This window comes from Solanum stenotomum, chromosome 3 (genome assembly GCF_019186545.1).
Source record: "Solanum stenotomum isolate F172 chromosome 3, ASM1918654v1, whole genome shotgun sequence".
Taxonomy (NCBI): Eukaryota; Viridiplantae; Streptophyta; class Magnoliopsida; order Solanales; family Solanaceae; genus Solanum; species Solanum stenotomum.
Genome location: NC_064284.1, coordinates 55,465,909 through 55,483,276, shown reverse-complemented (window position 1 = coordinate 55,483,276; position 17,368 = coordinate 55,465,909). Strand labels below are relative to the sequence as shown.

At 38.1% G+C, this 17,368-nt stretch overlaps 1 pseudogene; it reads right to left on the bottom strand.

Annotated features, from left to right (window-relative positions):
• Positions 1–1,629: 1,629 nt before the first annotated feature.
• Positions 1,630–16,532, bottom strand: LOC125859073 (probable galacturonosyltransferase 9; annotated as a pseudogene).
• Positions 16,533–17,368: the final 836 nt, after the last annotated feature.

The following is a 17,368-nucleotide window of genomic DNA, read 5'->3' as shown; positions in this document are numbered from 1 at the left end:
GACATTTAACTATTATTATTAAATGATAAATAATTTTCGTGATATTAATCTATAATACCACAATGTGCTTTATAAGATCTTTAGAATAATGGCGTCTATAATTTGTAACATAGTCTCTTCTTGTAGCTAACCTCTTGTTATAACATGAATCACAATTTTTAAAAAAGAAGTCATATTTGTTTATAAAAATATATTTCACCTTGTTTATTAGAAAAGAGACCGATTTGAGGAATCTCATGAGTAATTTGTCATTTAAGATATATATAGCCACACAAACATCTTCATAATAACACATATATATATAGCCAAATAGAGCAACACCAAAATGTACACTTCATAATAACACGCATATATATAGCCACACAAATATCTTCAGAACAAACATGGGGTGTTCAAGGTCTACTATCTCTTCAGTCCCACCTCACCTTTACGGTGGCATCACCATTATATTTCTCGCCATTTTCATGGCACTCATCGCCATCACATGTTCACGTTGCATGAAGAAATCTCGAATTTTGTCATTATCATCATCACTTTATAAAGATGATATTCATAACCAGACTGAAATGGTCGTGACAATTAAACCAAAGATTGTTGTCGTCATGGCTGGAGACGACAAGCCTAGCTACTTGGCTTCTCCATCTCTTGCTTGACTAGTTGTACACACGACGCACATTTTCAGATTTTTAGTGTTGATCAGAAGGGGCATATGCGCATTTAGCCTCTCCCAACTGGATTCAACGACTTCCCTTCAGGCCGATTGAGTTAAGTTACGAAATAAGGATTTCACTTATATATATAAATGGATAATGTTAAGAATTTTTTTCTTTACACCATTAAATGTATCATAAACCTGTTGTAGTAGGTGATGAGTCTTATTAACAAACCTTTTCAAGGACAATCACATATCATTATTGTTTAGGTGATCTAATCTAAAATCATTTTACATTGTAAGAATATAGAAGTTGAACTCATGAAGTAAATATCTTTACAATTTACAGAACACAATGTTTATATAAGCCACCACCAACAACATATCCGATGTAATCTCACAAATGAGGAGTGATTATACAAGCAAAAGGTGATAATTTGGGGAAGTCAAATCCAATACCTTACGTACGAGTTGGTATTCTGGATATACTAGCCCCAAGTAGTATTCAAGGTCATTTTAGCTAATATAATTGTAAGAACATTAATAGTTGAAGAGTATTTCATAAGTCACTAAACTCAATGCAAGTGCTAATCCTTTTTACAAAAGAATAATTAACTTACACTATATATGTAGAGAAGTTGAGAATTCTAGTTTCAAACTTGTACGTAACTGATACAACAACAAGAAACATAACAAAATTTGGGTATAGGGCATGATGTATAGGTTAGATGCAACACGAATCACAAGATTTAGTATCTAAGTGGAAAAGGGTAGAGGGGTGAGCCTATCATACACCCAGTTTCAAACCCTTACACCATTGGTCTTCAGGCCTTTCTCAATATTAATAATCAACAGCGTGAGCTTCTCTATGAAAGAATATAGAATTAATTAAGAAACGGAAGAAATGAACCTTCCATGTTAACTGACTGTGATTTGGTTTCTTTATAAGCTCTTTGCTACAAGCCAAAAATGCAAATCTACACGAACTCCATTTCAGAATAGCAAATAATTGTATTTGGTCCAAAGCTCCTTGTATTGTGTCATAGTTATGTCCAACCAACGATTCATATTCCCATTGAAGTGAATCACAGAAGCATTACGGATCTCATTCATGCTAATACTTGGATTGTTTTTAAGTAGAAGGTGGCTAAACCAGCTGGAAGTGTTCCCGGTTTCCATAAATTCCAACCATTCATATTGATAAAGATGTTTTTAATTTGACAAGAACGAATTGTTCAGTAAGAAAGATGGGAAAAGGGAATGTTACATCGAATTCTCAAACTGAATCTTTCACATTCTAAGCTTATATAGAATAGAATAGATGACACAAAAGAAGATACTATCAAATATGAAGCATCAACAACACTCACCAAGTTCTGCAGTAATGATATTCCTCTGTCCATTTTTCATGCCTCCAAGCATCAAGGTCAAAGATATTCATACTAAACGCCCAGAGACAAGCCTTAGGATTGAACTTCTCCCGAATGAGAGGATCCGAGAAATTCAAATCCTAACTATATTGATGAGAAGAGCCAAGGCATACCCCATTGACCTTTCCTCTATATCATTACTCCACAATGCTGTCAAATCCTTCTGAACCACAACATCATCATCCAAGAACAAAGATTACAGTGAAGCCAACAAATAAAATCTTAAGTGATTGAGCATCTATGTTGTGAACACGCCTGGCCAAGCTGTTGGGACTGAGACTAAACCACAGAGGCCCAAGGATTAGACAGCCCAATACTTGTTTTGCTTGGGATTCGAGTTGAGTAGAGTTTAAATGGTTGTCATCTGCGATTTTTGTAGGACTATGCATATCGTGAAAAAACTGTCAACTTCTCATCCCATTCTCATCTCTATCCTTTAGTTACTTGTAATTTCAATATTTCCATTGTAGTCTAGTAGTTTTGGAGTTGTATTTATTATTCTAAAGTTGTAATCATGTTCCGTTCTTATTAATACAGTGATTAATTCGGGTTTGTTTCATTGTTGCTTCCATCCAGAGGTCTCTCTAATGGACGACCAAAATGTACTCAAGGCTTTCGTTGATGATTCAATCTAAGAAATGAAGAATTCTATCTCTAAAGATCTCACTGAATTTCATTCAATGTTGCTGGAGATTTTGGGGGAAAAGGATAAGACTTCTTTTGAAGCCCGAAACACTATATGGACGCCAAATTATGGTAGTTTCAAGGCGAGAATTCGGAGGCTTGGATAGTCCAAACGGAGCATTATTTCGATTTCTTTAAAATTGAGGAAGATCAAAAGCTTATCGTGGTATTGCACTACCTTGATGGTGAAGCATTGAAATGGCACCAATAGTTATTAAGAATAATCAATTAGTAATTTGCCGCATTTCGCTGATAAGGTGAGAATTCGATTTAAACAGAAACAATATGAATCCGTGGCAGGGAGATTCATCACTCTCAGCCAGGTAACCTATGTGAGAGTACCAAAATCGTTGTGAGGACATTTTGTCGAGCTTTGGTGAGTCAGATTTACTCTTCCCAGGCAACATATATGTTCATCCACGATGGAGCAACATAACCAACTCACTTTTACCGCATGTCCATGGTGAGAAATTAGAATACAAAAGTAATACCAATGTGTGTAAGGTGTTTGATGAACTGCCAGGTAGGTACAAAGACTCAAATCCTCTCTGTACATCTAGCAAGCTTATTGAACTTTTCATTTCCCCTAATGATCTGGTAAATTCTGTCTCCCGACTTTCTGTGGTAAATTGTTGTAATGATGATGCTAAAAATGAAGACAAGAATGATGAAGAGGACATTGTTACTATCAGAGACAAACCATAGAATTCGTTATTGCAAATGTGGAGAAGCCTTCATTATATAATAATTCTACCGTATCTATTCCATGTGACCTTCTCATGTTTGATGTTCACAATGTTTTAGATGATCGTTGGAATCAATTATTTGATGGGTACTTCAGAAAAGCTTACCTCTCGGTCTTGCTAAACGTTCGGAGGAGATGTCTTCTATTACTTCTACTTGCAGTTATGCAAAGCTTATAAACAATGGTATAATTGATCTTCTTCGTGAACTTGGTCATGCTATACTTATCTAAACTTTGAATCAATTTCCACCTGATCAAATTGGATTAGAGTTTCCATTTGAAGTGTGGGATTCCGGACATCACTTGCTTGTGAATTCTTACGTTAGTAGAATAATTAAAAATTAATTGATGGTGTGGATATTAGCGACATTTTATTGCAGATAGATAAAGGTGACACTGATGATTCACCAGTTAAAGGATCAGATCATTTTTGGTTTTGCTTGAACTCAACAACACATGACTTGACGTTGGTACCATTAGAACCGTTGAGTTCATATTTTACAATTATAGGTGGTCAAACCTTGTCCATTGAGTTCTTTGTTGGCTATAGTTGTAATGCATCCAAGGGCCTTTACATTGCAGGGGAAGTACACCTACTATTCCTATATACAAATTTTGATGTTAAACATGAAGTTATGTGGAATACTTCAAGAAAACATTTTGCAATCCATTTTGTGCTTGCACAAGATTTGATTAGTTGTTCCGCAAATGTGAAAGACATAGTGCAGGAACCTCCTCGTGTGAATGATGACCAACGATCTAGCCATAAATCTTTATTCCTTCGGCACATTGGCATTCTATATTTCTACTATGTCGTTGAATCTTCCAAACGAACTGACTCTGCCTTATTTCTCCTTGCTTCAACTGAGCTAATTTTTATGAAAAGATTTCTCATTGAAAAGGATTTTCATGTTCTACCAGTAAAATGCCGAGAAACTTATAATGCAGATGTACATGAAGATGTAAAGCACGGCCTCACGAATGGTAGTAAACTTCCATGGACATATCATACTCTTTGCCATGTCTATCAGTGTGAATTTATCACAAAGAAGCAATACTAAGTGAGACAAATTGTTCAATGCCATGGAGTCCTTTGTCATTTTTTAATTGTACGCATAATGAGGGGCGCATGTGACTTTCTTACATGGAGAAAACAAGGATGAAGCTTCCTTGCTCTCTTATTGATCTTTTTCTACCGTGTTACTTGGTTGAACAAATTGGTTCTAGAAATGCTACATCTTTCTCTTTATCTATTCGTTTTAACAATGATCCAATTCGAGCCAATGTGGTAATGCTAGCTATTAGCTATTCCAGGTTCTTCAACACTTCTTGGAATCTTTTACATGATTCCAGAAGTTGTCGTCGAGAACTTGCGGGTGCCAATGTCTTCTATGCTTTAACACATGGCCAAGAATTTATACAAAAACAAATGTTTTTGTGTTGAACTTTTCTAAGAAATTCTTTTACTGCAGTGTTACATTTCCCTTGCTAATTTGGCTCTACTTGAACCTTAAGGACAAGGTTCTCATTTCAGGGCGAAGTATTGTTGCGAACAGGGCTGGCCAAGCTATTGGTCTTGAAGCTAAACTACAAAGAGGCGCAAGAGTTAGACAGCCCAATACTTGTTTTGCTTGGGATCTAGGTTGAGTAGAGTTTAATAATGGTTTTCATCTGCGGTTTTTGGAGGATTATGCAGATGGTGAAGAAACTGTTTGTTCCTCTTATCTTCTTTCAAGGAGTCTAACCTTCTCATCCCATTCTCATTTGTATCCTTTAGATACTTATAATTTCAATATTTCTATTGTAACCCAGTAGTTTGAGAGTTATAATTACTATTCTAAAGTTGCAATCATGTTCCGTTCTTATTAATATAGTGATCAATTCGGGTTGTTTCAATCGAAAAGTACTTGGGATTCCTAAATTTCATGTTGTTCACATCTTTTGTTGAATATTCTTCTCTGTTTCGAAAGTAAAAGTTCTATAGATTTATGGATTCAAGCTGCTGGGGTACTGGTACATATGAGGACTTTAGGAATTTAAAATGCTCACCAACTTTGATTTCGATATGTGCTTTCCAATCGGCCTCATCTTAAACCAACCCTTCATTATAGATAAATTCATCTTGTCAGTAACGATATGGAAAACATGTTTCCATGGCTCCTCTATATTCTTTAACTGAATTCATAACCACTGATACTGCAACTACATTATCCGAAAATATAGCATAATGGTATAACGTAGGGTCTTCAAATTCAGGTTTAGGGTCATTGATAACGCTTTACTACACTTCATCCAATTCTACGTGTAGGTGGTTGCAATCAAGTATAAACCCAACGAAGAGTTAGGGTCTGGGGTCGATCCCACCGGGAGTGATACGGTAAAGAATTCAGTTATGAAGTGAAACGAGTGTTCTAATCGATTGTATAAATAGACATTTTCGAAGCAATTAAAGTAAATGTCAGGGGTTTGACAATTAATGTCAATTGGGGGGATCAGAGTGAACAATTAACAACCATGAACACACAGGGGTCATCAAGTAGGAAGGGATCCTTGGCGGTGTGATCAATTGAACACCAATTTCGCTACATGGGTGATTAATATTTACTAAAAGTCATTGAATCTTAGCGGGTAGGCAAGACTTTAGGTGCAATAGTCATTTCTCAATCAACTATCACGAATCAGAGAGTTATCTTGAACCTAGACAAGCATAACCAAGATAAACAACCCAATACCTCAATTAATCTACTATTTCAAGCTAGATGTCTAAGACCCACTTTCTCAAGCTAAGTCCACAATAACCCGATCACTTCAATCATCAATTAATAGTTTTAACTCTAAAACCTCTTTCTCAGGCAAGCTTAGAATACTATGCAAGAATTGCATTTGCCACTAGTATTCATCAATTAAAACTCAACTACTAATTGAACTCGTTTCAAATCAATAAATACTAACACCCATAAGCTAATTTAAGCATTCAATCACATAATTACACCCCCAGGAATGGGGATTTTAGCTACACATAGTAAAGAACAAGAAATAGCTACCAACTAAGTTTTCCATTAGCTTGGGTAACAATTCACAAGCCTTCCAAGTACTTGAACTGACTTACAAAATAATTAAACTCTAAACATTTACTTAGAAACTTAAAGAATAGTGTTAGGAATAAAAAACCCAATGTAGGAACTCTCAAAATCTCAAAACTATCACCCAAAACTTCAGAACTCTCCAAACTTTCTTTTTAAAATCGCACTTCCAGATTTTCAGTTTCGGAACCACTCGGCGAAGTAAGTCGAGCTTCGCTGACCAATTCGGCGACTCACCGTGTGCTCCCTTCCATCGTCTTCTTGGCTTGGCTTTTCCACACTTTCATTCTGTGACTTTGGGCGATCAAAACTTTGTTCGCCGATCTAGTCGGCGGTTCGCCAATTTTCCCTTTCAATCGCTGAGTTATCTTTGTCCAAGGGCTGTCCTGCTTGAACTTTTGGCGAGCGGAAGAGCCACTCGGTCAGTCACTAAGTGTCTTTGGCTATCATCAGTCTTTCTTTTCTAAGCTTTTTCACTCCTTTTTGCCTGATAATGTCCTTGCCTTGCTCTTTTGCCTTCATTGCTACAAATTAGCATTTAAACATATGTTTAGAGCATATAATAGGCATTGAGGAAACTAAAATTCTAGATATTAGGCCTTAAATGAGTCGAAATCTCCAACTCATCAACACCCCCAACTCATCAGCATCGCTATGATGTCCACCAACTGGCGAAGCATGATAAGCGTTGAGAATTGCATTGACTTCCACCTCCGGCACATACCTTCTAATTATGTGATCTGCGCATTCTCTAAATAGGTACGGCTCGTCCTAAAAGTACTTCTTTACAACGAACAAGAACTTCTTTTGTTGATAAAAATTCAACCCTCCGGGAATAATTCCACACACTACATAATTAGCAAAGTCCGCAAACCAAGGTGAGTTGACATGGAAATTCTTCCTCAATGTCCTTTTAACTGGGATCAACAACATTGGTTTCTAGCCGAGACAAGTGATCCGCCGCTTGGTTCTCACACCCTTCCGATCTTTTACGTCAAAATTAAATTCTTGCAACAGTAACACCCACCGAATCAATCTCAATTTTGCATCTTTCTTAGCCATCAAATATCTAATGGCAGCGCGATCCATGTGCACCACCACTTTAGTTCCCAACAAATACGCTCTAAATTTCTCAAACGCATATACCACCGCAATCAACTCTTGTTTCGTGATAGTATAATTCTTTTGAGCCATATTCAAGGTCTTGCTTGCATACTACACTAGGTGAAATAATTTGCCTCTTTGTTGTCCAAGAACGGCTCCCAGGGAAACACCACTAGTATCACACATGAGTTCGAAAGGAATACTCCAATCGGGTGCAATAATGATCGGAGTCGGCACTAGTTTTTCTTTCAAGCACAAAAAGGCTTTTAGACACTATAACACCCAGAAAATTTTTTGATCTAAGATTTGAACCATCCTTCGTAGTGAGTAAGTTCTTACCAAGGAATTTGAATTTTTCTTAAGTGTTACGTTCACTAGATATAGCACCTTGAGTTCCAAAAAGAATTAAAGAGAATTCATTCAAATCATTCCTTAGTTCTTTTAAGTTTTGGGTCAACTTCAAATGACCATAACTTTTAGCACAGGATGATTTAGGAGACCCACAAGATATCAAATGAAAGATATCTGAGTCCTCTTTCCAACGCCGTCAAGTTTGCTAATTTTTGAGCTCATATGAGGGAGATATGCCCATTTGAAATTGGGCTGTCCAAATAAGGAAAGTTACTTGAAAAACATGAGGGGTATTTTGTTATTTTCCTTACCCAATCGGATTTAAACGTTTTTAGTAAGGTTTTAGGAGTCTAAACTGATTAGAATCCGTTTCATTCATCACCAAAAGCATTTAGGGATTTAGAGAGAAGATTCGAGAGGAGAAAAAGTTTAAAGTTTCAAGCGTTCGTTCAAGAAATTCAAGATTTCGCCAAGAACCTAGTTCTTTGAGGTATGTAAGCTTCCATAGTGTTGGGTTTGTTCACCCACACACTAATCATGAGTTTCTTTTGCAAATCTATCCATAAATGTTGAGAAATTTAATTTCTTGATGAGTTCTTAATAATTGTTCTTGAAGTTTCCTTATCGATTAAGTATTGATTTAAGATTCTACTTGGGTCAACTACAAATGACCATATCTTTTAGAATATAAAGAGTTACATGGCCAATAGCCTATCAAATTAAAGGTATTTGAATCTACTTTCCAATGCCAACAATTTTGCGTCAATCCAATTTCGGCGTAAAAAGTTATGACTATTTTAGTAACCTGATACAGTGCTGTTACGAATTGGCCAACAGGAAAACGTTAAAAAACGTCGTTTTTGTCTTTTTACCTCTAAGAAAATCCTAAATGATTGTTTTGACTAATAAAAGGCTCAAAACAATCAGATTTACATCTTTTAATCCGTCATTCTCTTCTCTCTCAAACCCTAGGGCAAAACCCTAAGGAAAATTCAAAGTAGAAGATACTTCATTCAAGATTCTTTTAATCTTTTTCAAGATTCTTCTTTTAGGTAAGTCTTTCTCCAAGAATTCATGTAACACCTCGTATCCAAAGACAGACCTTGATGCATATTTCTATAAGGTACAGGTGCAACCCACGGATCGTAGGGTGGCCCACGGCCCGTGCTGGTGGTCCGTAGTTCACATCTGCAACCCTCCCCAGACTCAGCCCCAAAATTTTCTCTAAGTGTTGACCCACGGCCGGACCCACAAACAGTGGTCGGTGTCCGTGGATCAGACCCTCAGTTTCCAACTTCCAGTCGCGATTGATGATTGACCAGCATGAACCGTCAGTCGATCGATGGTTCTTTGGTCCTGTTCGTTGGTGACCCCGACAACAGTTAAGTCAGGGGACTTTTGTTCTTTTCCTTATGTGTTGAACCCCTAAACTATGTTGTTTAAACCCTAAACTACGTAGTTTTGGTCAGCTTTAGCCTAGAAACATAACTAGAACTTACCTAAGTCATATCATTCATCAAAACTTAAAAAAAACTAGAGCGTGAGAAGAGAAAGAGGTCAAGAACCTTAGTTCAAGAACACAACAAGGTTTCATCAGTTCCTGCCTCTAAATCGAAAAATTTCTTCGTGAAATTCGTCACCAGGGATTTCACTAGTGGGTTTCTTTCGCCCATTAGGTCCCTAGAATTCAGTTAGATTCCTGATTTCCTTAATATTATCTAGACCTAGGGTTTCTTTAATGTTAGAATTGTTGGGTTTTAGCTACTAGAATGATCCAAATCATGTTATCATGTTGTAGTATTGTTTTTGCCCAGATTTATGCATAAACGCAGAACCTAGCTATGTAGTTCTTTTAGTTCATAAATTACAAATGCAAGGTCAGTTAATTTAGATATATATAAATATGCCTTAATTTTCGAATGCATTATTATCAGTATATTAATGGTGCATTCTCAGTTTGCATGTTAGTATTTTGAGCTATCCAGTATTACAATATTTCAGTCATAAAGTGTTAATTACTTGATCAATTGGGAGAAACTTAATACCGAGTGGACTAGGGCCAGTCACCCTCAAGTCCCAGAAATACGTGCCCCATAGGTTGTAACTCCCCTCTGTGGGCATCATTTTAGGGATCACGCCAGCATGCCTCTATACCTCTGGCAGGGTATATTGGGTCCTCTCGATGGGGAGTATACATCGGACTCCACATTTAGCTCATGTGGTTTTATGTCGGTTATTAGTAGCTCCCTTACAATTCTGTCAGGCCCCGAGTCTTTACCCTAGGCGGGACTGGCACTCGAGAACCATTAATGGCCCCAAGCGAACCCTTGGCCTGGCTTATTTAACTTAACGGAAGACTCTAAGCATGATTACAATTATTAAATGAACTTACTCAAATAGCGTAATAGTATAACTTAGAATATTAGAAGAATTAAACATTCAACTTAGCCAAAATGGCAACCCAAGTCTTAACATAACATAAAAAGAGAAGACTAAAGAACTATTAACTGACTGTCTATGAAGCCTATAAAACAACTGAGAGGATGTTGGGACAAACCCCACAACATCCTAATGAACTAAACTAGAAAGCAAATAAAGGAGTCCTCCGAATGCAAGGAGGCTCACCACAGACTCGGAGTGCTCAAGCTGGATCAATGAGGCGCTGGATGTTGATCCTGGTTACCTGTGTCTGCATCATAAGATGATGCAGGCCAACTGGTATCAGTACATTGAATGTACGAGTATGCAAGTTGGAATGCTAAACAATACATAGGCTTGAAAAGATTCTGAAAGAAACACTTACCTTGGCTCTTCTCAACTCATGAATAACTTTAACTCAGAATAAAGCAATGAGCACATGCAATATATGAAAAGGCTTTATAAAACAGTAAAATCAACTTAGTTCGTTAAAGGAAATGTAGTAACAAACTCAACTTTACTCATATAATAAAATAATATAGTTTCTGTGGGAGATTTTCTAACCGGCAACCACCACTATGAGCCTAAGTGGTGATATAACGTCTTGCCCATGCTGCCAGAACTGTCTTATACTTTGCCGTCATATAGAATGCTTAACTTAGTGGATCCACTAGCTTAACATATGTGATCATCTAAATGGTATGACCCATTAAAACCCATCATGGCTACATGGTTTATGGAGACTTGAATTAATATGAACTCGCATCCCCATATCGGTGCTCAATTCTACTCCCAGAATATGGTTAACTCATACGTTTTAAACCAACTTCTTTCTTTGTTTTGAGATAATTACTCAAAACTTAGCTTAAAAGCTCTTCTTGAAATCGATGTTCCCTTTTCTTGTTCAAATGTGAAAAAATTTATAAACTCATTGGGTATACTTAGTTCCCTATTAGCATTTTGAGAAATGAAGCCAGCTCTTCACTTTTTGCTTAACTTGAAACTTAAGTCTTAAAACAAAGTTGAACCATTTGTAAAAGACCCTTGAAAACTTTGACGACTTCACTTGACTTGACTCTTAACTTCAATTGAATTGACTCTTAACTTTTCTTGAATTGAATTATGGATTCAAGGATTATGATTTGTGATAGGAAAGGACACTTGATGTTTAGGAATGATTTCGAATAGCTAAACTTGAGAAAAGTTACGAAATCACCGTCTTGGAACAAGTCCGCGACGCGGAGGTGTTCCTAAATAATTATTTGTGAAATTAAATTTTGAGACAGTGGAGTCCGCATCCTCTCCGCAACGTGGAGCAGATTTTTGTTCATTGGGGGAACAAGTCCGCGACGCGTACTTGTTTCATGAACCTTACTCGACTTTTTCCTTCTTCGTTTTTCAGCCTCAAACCACCTAAATACGATTATCTTCCTCAAATTCATTTTAAATCATGATGCCCAACATGTATACTCAAGAAACTAACTCAAAGCAATCCCTAAACTCAAAGTAAGGATCTCATAAACTTCCCAATTCGTTCTAATTCGCTAACAACATTCTAATTCAAGAATATTTGTCAAGAACATTAATTTTCCAACTCTTCTAGGATGAATCTCACTGAATAAAACATGCTTGGCGTGTGGGTGAATGAGCCCAACTCTATGAGAGACTCACATACCTTGTAGGATCAATTCCTTGGTGAATCCACAACCAAAATCGATCATTCTTGTCGAATCTTGCTTTTCCTCTTCTCCTTTCTCTTGCGCGTTTTCTCCAAAAGCCCTAACTCTATTTCTCAAAAGCGTAAACTGAACTAACTCAGTTTTGACCCCAGTTAATTTACTAAAAAGGATTTAAATAGATCAGGTAAGGAAAAGACCAAACTACCCTTCAAAAATCCGGATTGGACATTTCCTAATCCAACAACCCAACTTCCGAAAGGCATAACTTACTCATACAATATCGAAATTGCACAAACTTAGCGGAGTTGGAAAGATCATTTCAAGAGCTTTTCAAACATATCCCGAAATACACCTAAATCATCCCGAGCTAGGAGTTATGGTCGTTTGAAGTTGACCAAAAACTCACTCTAACTTAAAATTTTCCAGATTTCCTTACAGTTTCAAAAAATGACTATTTCCAGATTTTACACTTCCTTTCTAGTTATTTCAAATTGCGAGATGTTACAATATCTCCCCCTTGGGAACATTCATCCTCAAATGAGGTTACCCTTAATAGACTAAGGGTGGTAACATCAAGTTCAACCATCCCAAAAGTAAATGCAAACAAACAACATGCTCACTCATAATTTAAAGAGCACTAAGAAGAAAATTAGTACCTTGATCTGCACTTTCTTCAGAATCAAAGAGATGTGGATATCTCTTCTTCATACTCTCTTCAGCTTCCCAAGTAGCTTCTTCCATAAATTGGTTCCTCTAAAGGACCTTGACTGATGCTACCTCTTTTGTTCTCAATTTGCGAACTTAACGATCTAGAATCTGGGCAGGGATCTCCTCATAGGATAAGCTATCCTTGATCCCAATATTTTCAGTTGGTATGATCAATGAAGGATCGCCCATGCACTTCTTCAACATGGAGAGGTGAAATATCAGATGAACTGTTGCTAACTCCTGTGGTAGCTCCAACTCATAAGCTACATTGCCAATCCTCTTGGCTATGCGATAAGGTCCAATATACCGGGGACTAAGTTTCCCCTTATTACCAAACCTCATAACACCCTTCATGGGTGAAACCTTCAAATATACCCAATCATCTACTTCAAACTCTAACGCCCTTCTCCTAACATTAGTGTAGGATTTTTTACCACTCTGTGCCGTTTTCAACCTTTCTCGAATCACTTTCACCTTCTCCATAGCTTGGTGAACTATATCTGGTCCTATCAACCCTACTTCACAGACTTCAAACCATCCAATAGGAGATCTGCATCTTCTCCCATAAAGAGCTTCGTATGGATCCATTCGGATGCTAGCGTGGTAACTGTTGTTCTAAGCAAACTCAATGAGAGGTAGATGATCATCCCAATTCCCTTTGAAATCAATCACACAAGCCCTCAACATTTCTTCTAATGTCTGAATGGTGCGCTCTGCTTGACCATCTGTCTGAGGATGAAAGGCAGTACTTAAGTTCACCTTTGAGCCCAAGCCTTTCTGAAAAGATTTCCAGAATTGTACAGTAAATTATGCACCTCTATTTGAGATAATGGAGACTGGGACTCCATGAAGTTTTACCACCTCTTGAATATATAACTTGGCATAACCTTCTGCTGAATGGGTAATCTTTACCGGTAGAAAATGGGCTGATTTTGTCATTTTGTCGACAATCACCCAAATAGAATCATGTTGTCTGCGAGACCTTGGTAAACCTATGATAGAGTCCATATTAATCATCTCCCACTTCCATTATGGAAGTTCTATATTCTGCGCCAAACCACCGGGCCTTTGGTGCTCAACTTTCACTTGTTGGCAATTTGGACACTTAGCGACAAATTCAGCAATGCCCTTCTTCATGCCATTCCACCAATAAACCTCTCTCAAGTCACGATAAATCTTTGTGGAACCCGGATGAATGGAATAACTGGAGCTATGAGCTTTCTCCATGATCCTATCTTGGAGTCCATCCACCATAGGTACATATAGTCTACCTTGATATCTCAAAACACCATCTTCCCCTTGTTCAAAAGATAATACTTGTTGCTTATGAACATTTTCCTTCAATTCAAGCAAAATAGGGTTTTGGTCTTGCTTCTCTTTCACTTCTGACACTAATGATGACTCGGCCCCATTCGTCACCACTATTCCTCCTTCTGTGGAATCCATAAGTCTGACTCCCAGGCATGCCAGTCTGTGTACATCTTTTGCTAACTCTCTCTTTACTTCTTCAACATGGGTGGTGCTACCCATAGACAACCTGCTCAAGGAATCAACAACAACATTAGCCTTACCTGGGTGGTAAAGAATACTCATGTCATAGTCCTTGAGTAACTCTAGCCACCTTCTCTGTTTGAGATTGAGCTCTNAACCTGCTCAAGGAATCAACAACAACATTAGCCTTACCTGGGTGGTAAAGAATACTCATGTCATAGTCCTTGAGTAACTCTAGCCACCTTCTCTGTCTGAGATTGAGCTCTTTCTGAGTGAACACATATTGAAGGCTCTTGTGATCGGTGAACACATCCACATGAACACCATACAAATAATGGCGCCATATCTTCAAAGCAAAAACTACACCAGCCAACTCTAGGTCATGGGTTGGATAATTCTTCTCATGAAGTTTCAACTGTCTGGATGCATAAGCTATAACTTCGCCATTCTGCATTAAAACACAACCCAGACCAACTATAGATGTATCACAATACACCACAAAACCTTGAGTACCTTCTGGTAAGGTCAAAACTGGGGCAGTAGTCGACCTCTTTTTCAATTCCTGAAAGTTTTTCTCACAAGTTTCAAAGCATTGAAATTTAACCGTCTTCTGAGTCAACTTGGTCAAAGGGGACGAAATAGACGAGAACCCCTCTACAAACCTTCTTTAATAGCCAACTAAACCCAAGAAACTCCTAATATCAGTTGGAGATGTGGGCCTAGGCCAATTCTGTACTGCTTCAAGTTTATGAGTATCAACTTTAATTCCATCACCAAAAACTATGTGACCCAAGCATGCCACAGACTCAAGCCACAACTCACACTTAGAGAACTTGGCATACAACTCCTTATCTTTCAAAGTCTAAAGAACTATTCTGAGATGGCTAGCATGATCCTCTTCATTCCTTGAATATATTAGTATATCATCAATGAAGCGATAACAAATATATCTAAATAAGGTTTGAAGACTCTATTCATAAGGTCCATGAATGCTGCTGGTGCATTAGTTAAACCGAACGACATGACTAAAAACTCATAATGACCATAACGGGTCCTGAATGTTGTCTTTGGAATGTCACATTCCCTTACTTTCAACTGATGGTAACCTAATCTGAGGTCAATTTTCAAGAAATAGGAAGCACCCTGAAGCTGATCGAAAAGATCATCAATCCTCGGAAGAAGATACTTAATCTTGATGGTAACCTTGTTCAACTGGTGGTAATCTATACAAATCCTAAGGGAACTATCTTTCTTTCTCACAAACAAGACTGGAGCACCCCAAGGTGAGACACTTGGTCAAATGAAGCTCTTATCTAATAGATCCTTTAACTGCTCTTTCAACTCTGCTGGTGTCATTTTGAATGGCGGAATAGAGATATGATGAGTATCTAGAATGATGTCTATGCCAAAGTCTATTTCTCTCTCAGGAGGGACTCAGGGTAGATCATCAGGGAAGACTTCTGGAAACTCTTTTACTATAGGAACTGACTGAATGGGAGGTACCTCAACACTTGAGTCATTAACTCAAACTAAGTGATAGATACAACTCTTCGAAACTAACTTTCTCGCCTTAAGGTACGAAATGAAACGACCCTTAGGCACTACTGAACTACTACTCCACTCTATGACTAGCTCATTAGGAATTTGAAACTTGACAACTCGAGTTCTACAATCTATTGATGCATAACAGGCATGAAGCCAGTCCATACCTAGAATGACATCGAAATCTACCATGTCTAACTCAACTAAATCAACAATGGTGTCTTTGTGATTGATGGAAATGACACAATCACGATAAACTCACTCAGCTATAATAGACTCCCCAACAAGTGTAGAAACACAGAAGGGTTCTCAAAGTTTATCAGGAATAACTTCAAACTTATTTGCAACATAAGAGGTTACAAAAGATAAACTTGCTCCTAGGTCTAGCAAAGCATAAACATCAAAAGTAAAGACTTTGATCATACCAGTAACAACATCTGGAGAGTTCTCTTACTCTTGACGATAGGTGATCGCATAAAGATGGTTTGTTCCTCTGCCAGTACCTGAAGTAGCTCCTCTAGGTGCAGCTCTATCTGGGGGAGAAACTGATGAAGATTGGGCCCTATTGCCCTGATTTTCACTACCTTGCCTGTTCTTTGGGCACTCTTCAAGAAGTGACCGTCTTGTCCAAACTTGAAGCAACATGTCTGGCCCTCACGACACTTACCTGGGTGGGTTCTACTACACTTAGCACATGCAGGAGCCCAATTACCTCCTTGTGCCACACTACCTTGAGACTGTGCAGGTCTAGCTCTGAAGTTCTGCGAATTTTGACCATTATACTCGACTCTATTTTTGGGTGCAGGTGCACTAGCAGATAATGGAGCAGGTCCCTTTTGTCTTTGCTGAAAGGACAAACGGTTCACATTACTCTTCTGATGCCTGAACTTATTTCTTGTCTTAGCTTTCTTATTTCTGAACTCTTCTTTGTCCCTCAACTTCTCTTCCTCAACCTACTGCACATAAACTATCAACCTTGATATGTCCATGTCCCCGATAAGCATTGCAGCCCTTCCTTCGTTACTCGACAGACGAGACAACCCAGCAACAAACAATCTCATTCTACTCCTCATGTCCTTAACCATCTCCGGAGCATAACGGGATAGTTGGGTGAACTTCAACCCATATTCATGAACACTTAGAGAATCCTGCTTAAATGTGAGGAACTCACGTACCTTGGCCACTTTCAGTTCTCAGGGAAAGAAAACGCCCCAAGAAAACCTCTTCAAAACATGCCCAACTCGCAGGTGGTGCACCTCAGCTCTACCCCCTTTCTACTGATCAAACCAAGTCCTAGCAACATTCTTCAGTTGATATGCAGCTAGTTCAACTCGCTCAGTATCTGCCACATTCATCACATCAAATGCCTTATTCAGCTCCTCAATAAAGTTCTCTGGATACTTAGTAGGGCTCAAACCCGTGAAACTTGGAGGGTTCATCCTCAAGAACTCAGGAATCCTTGAAGTGTCAGCCTCTTCTTG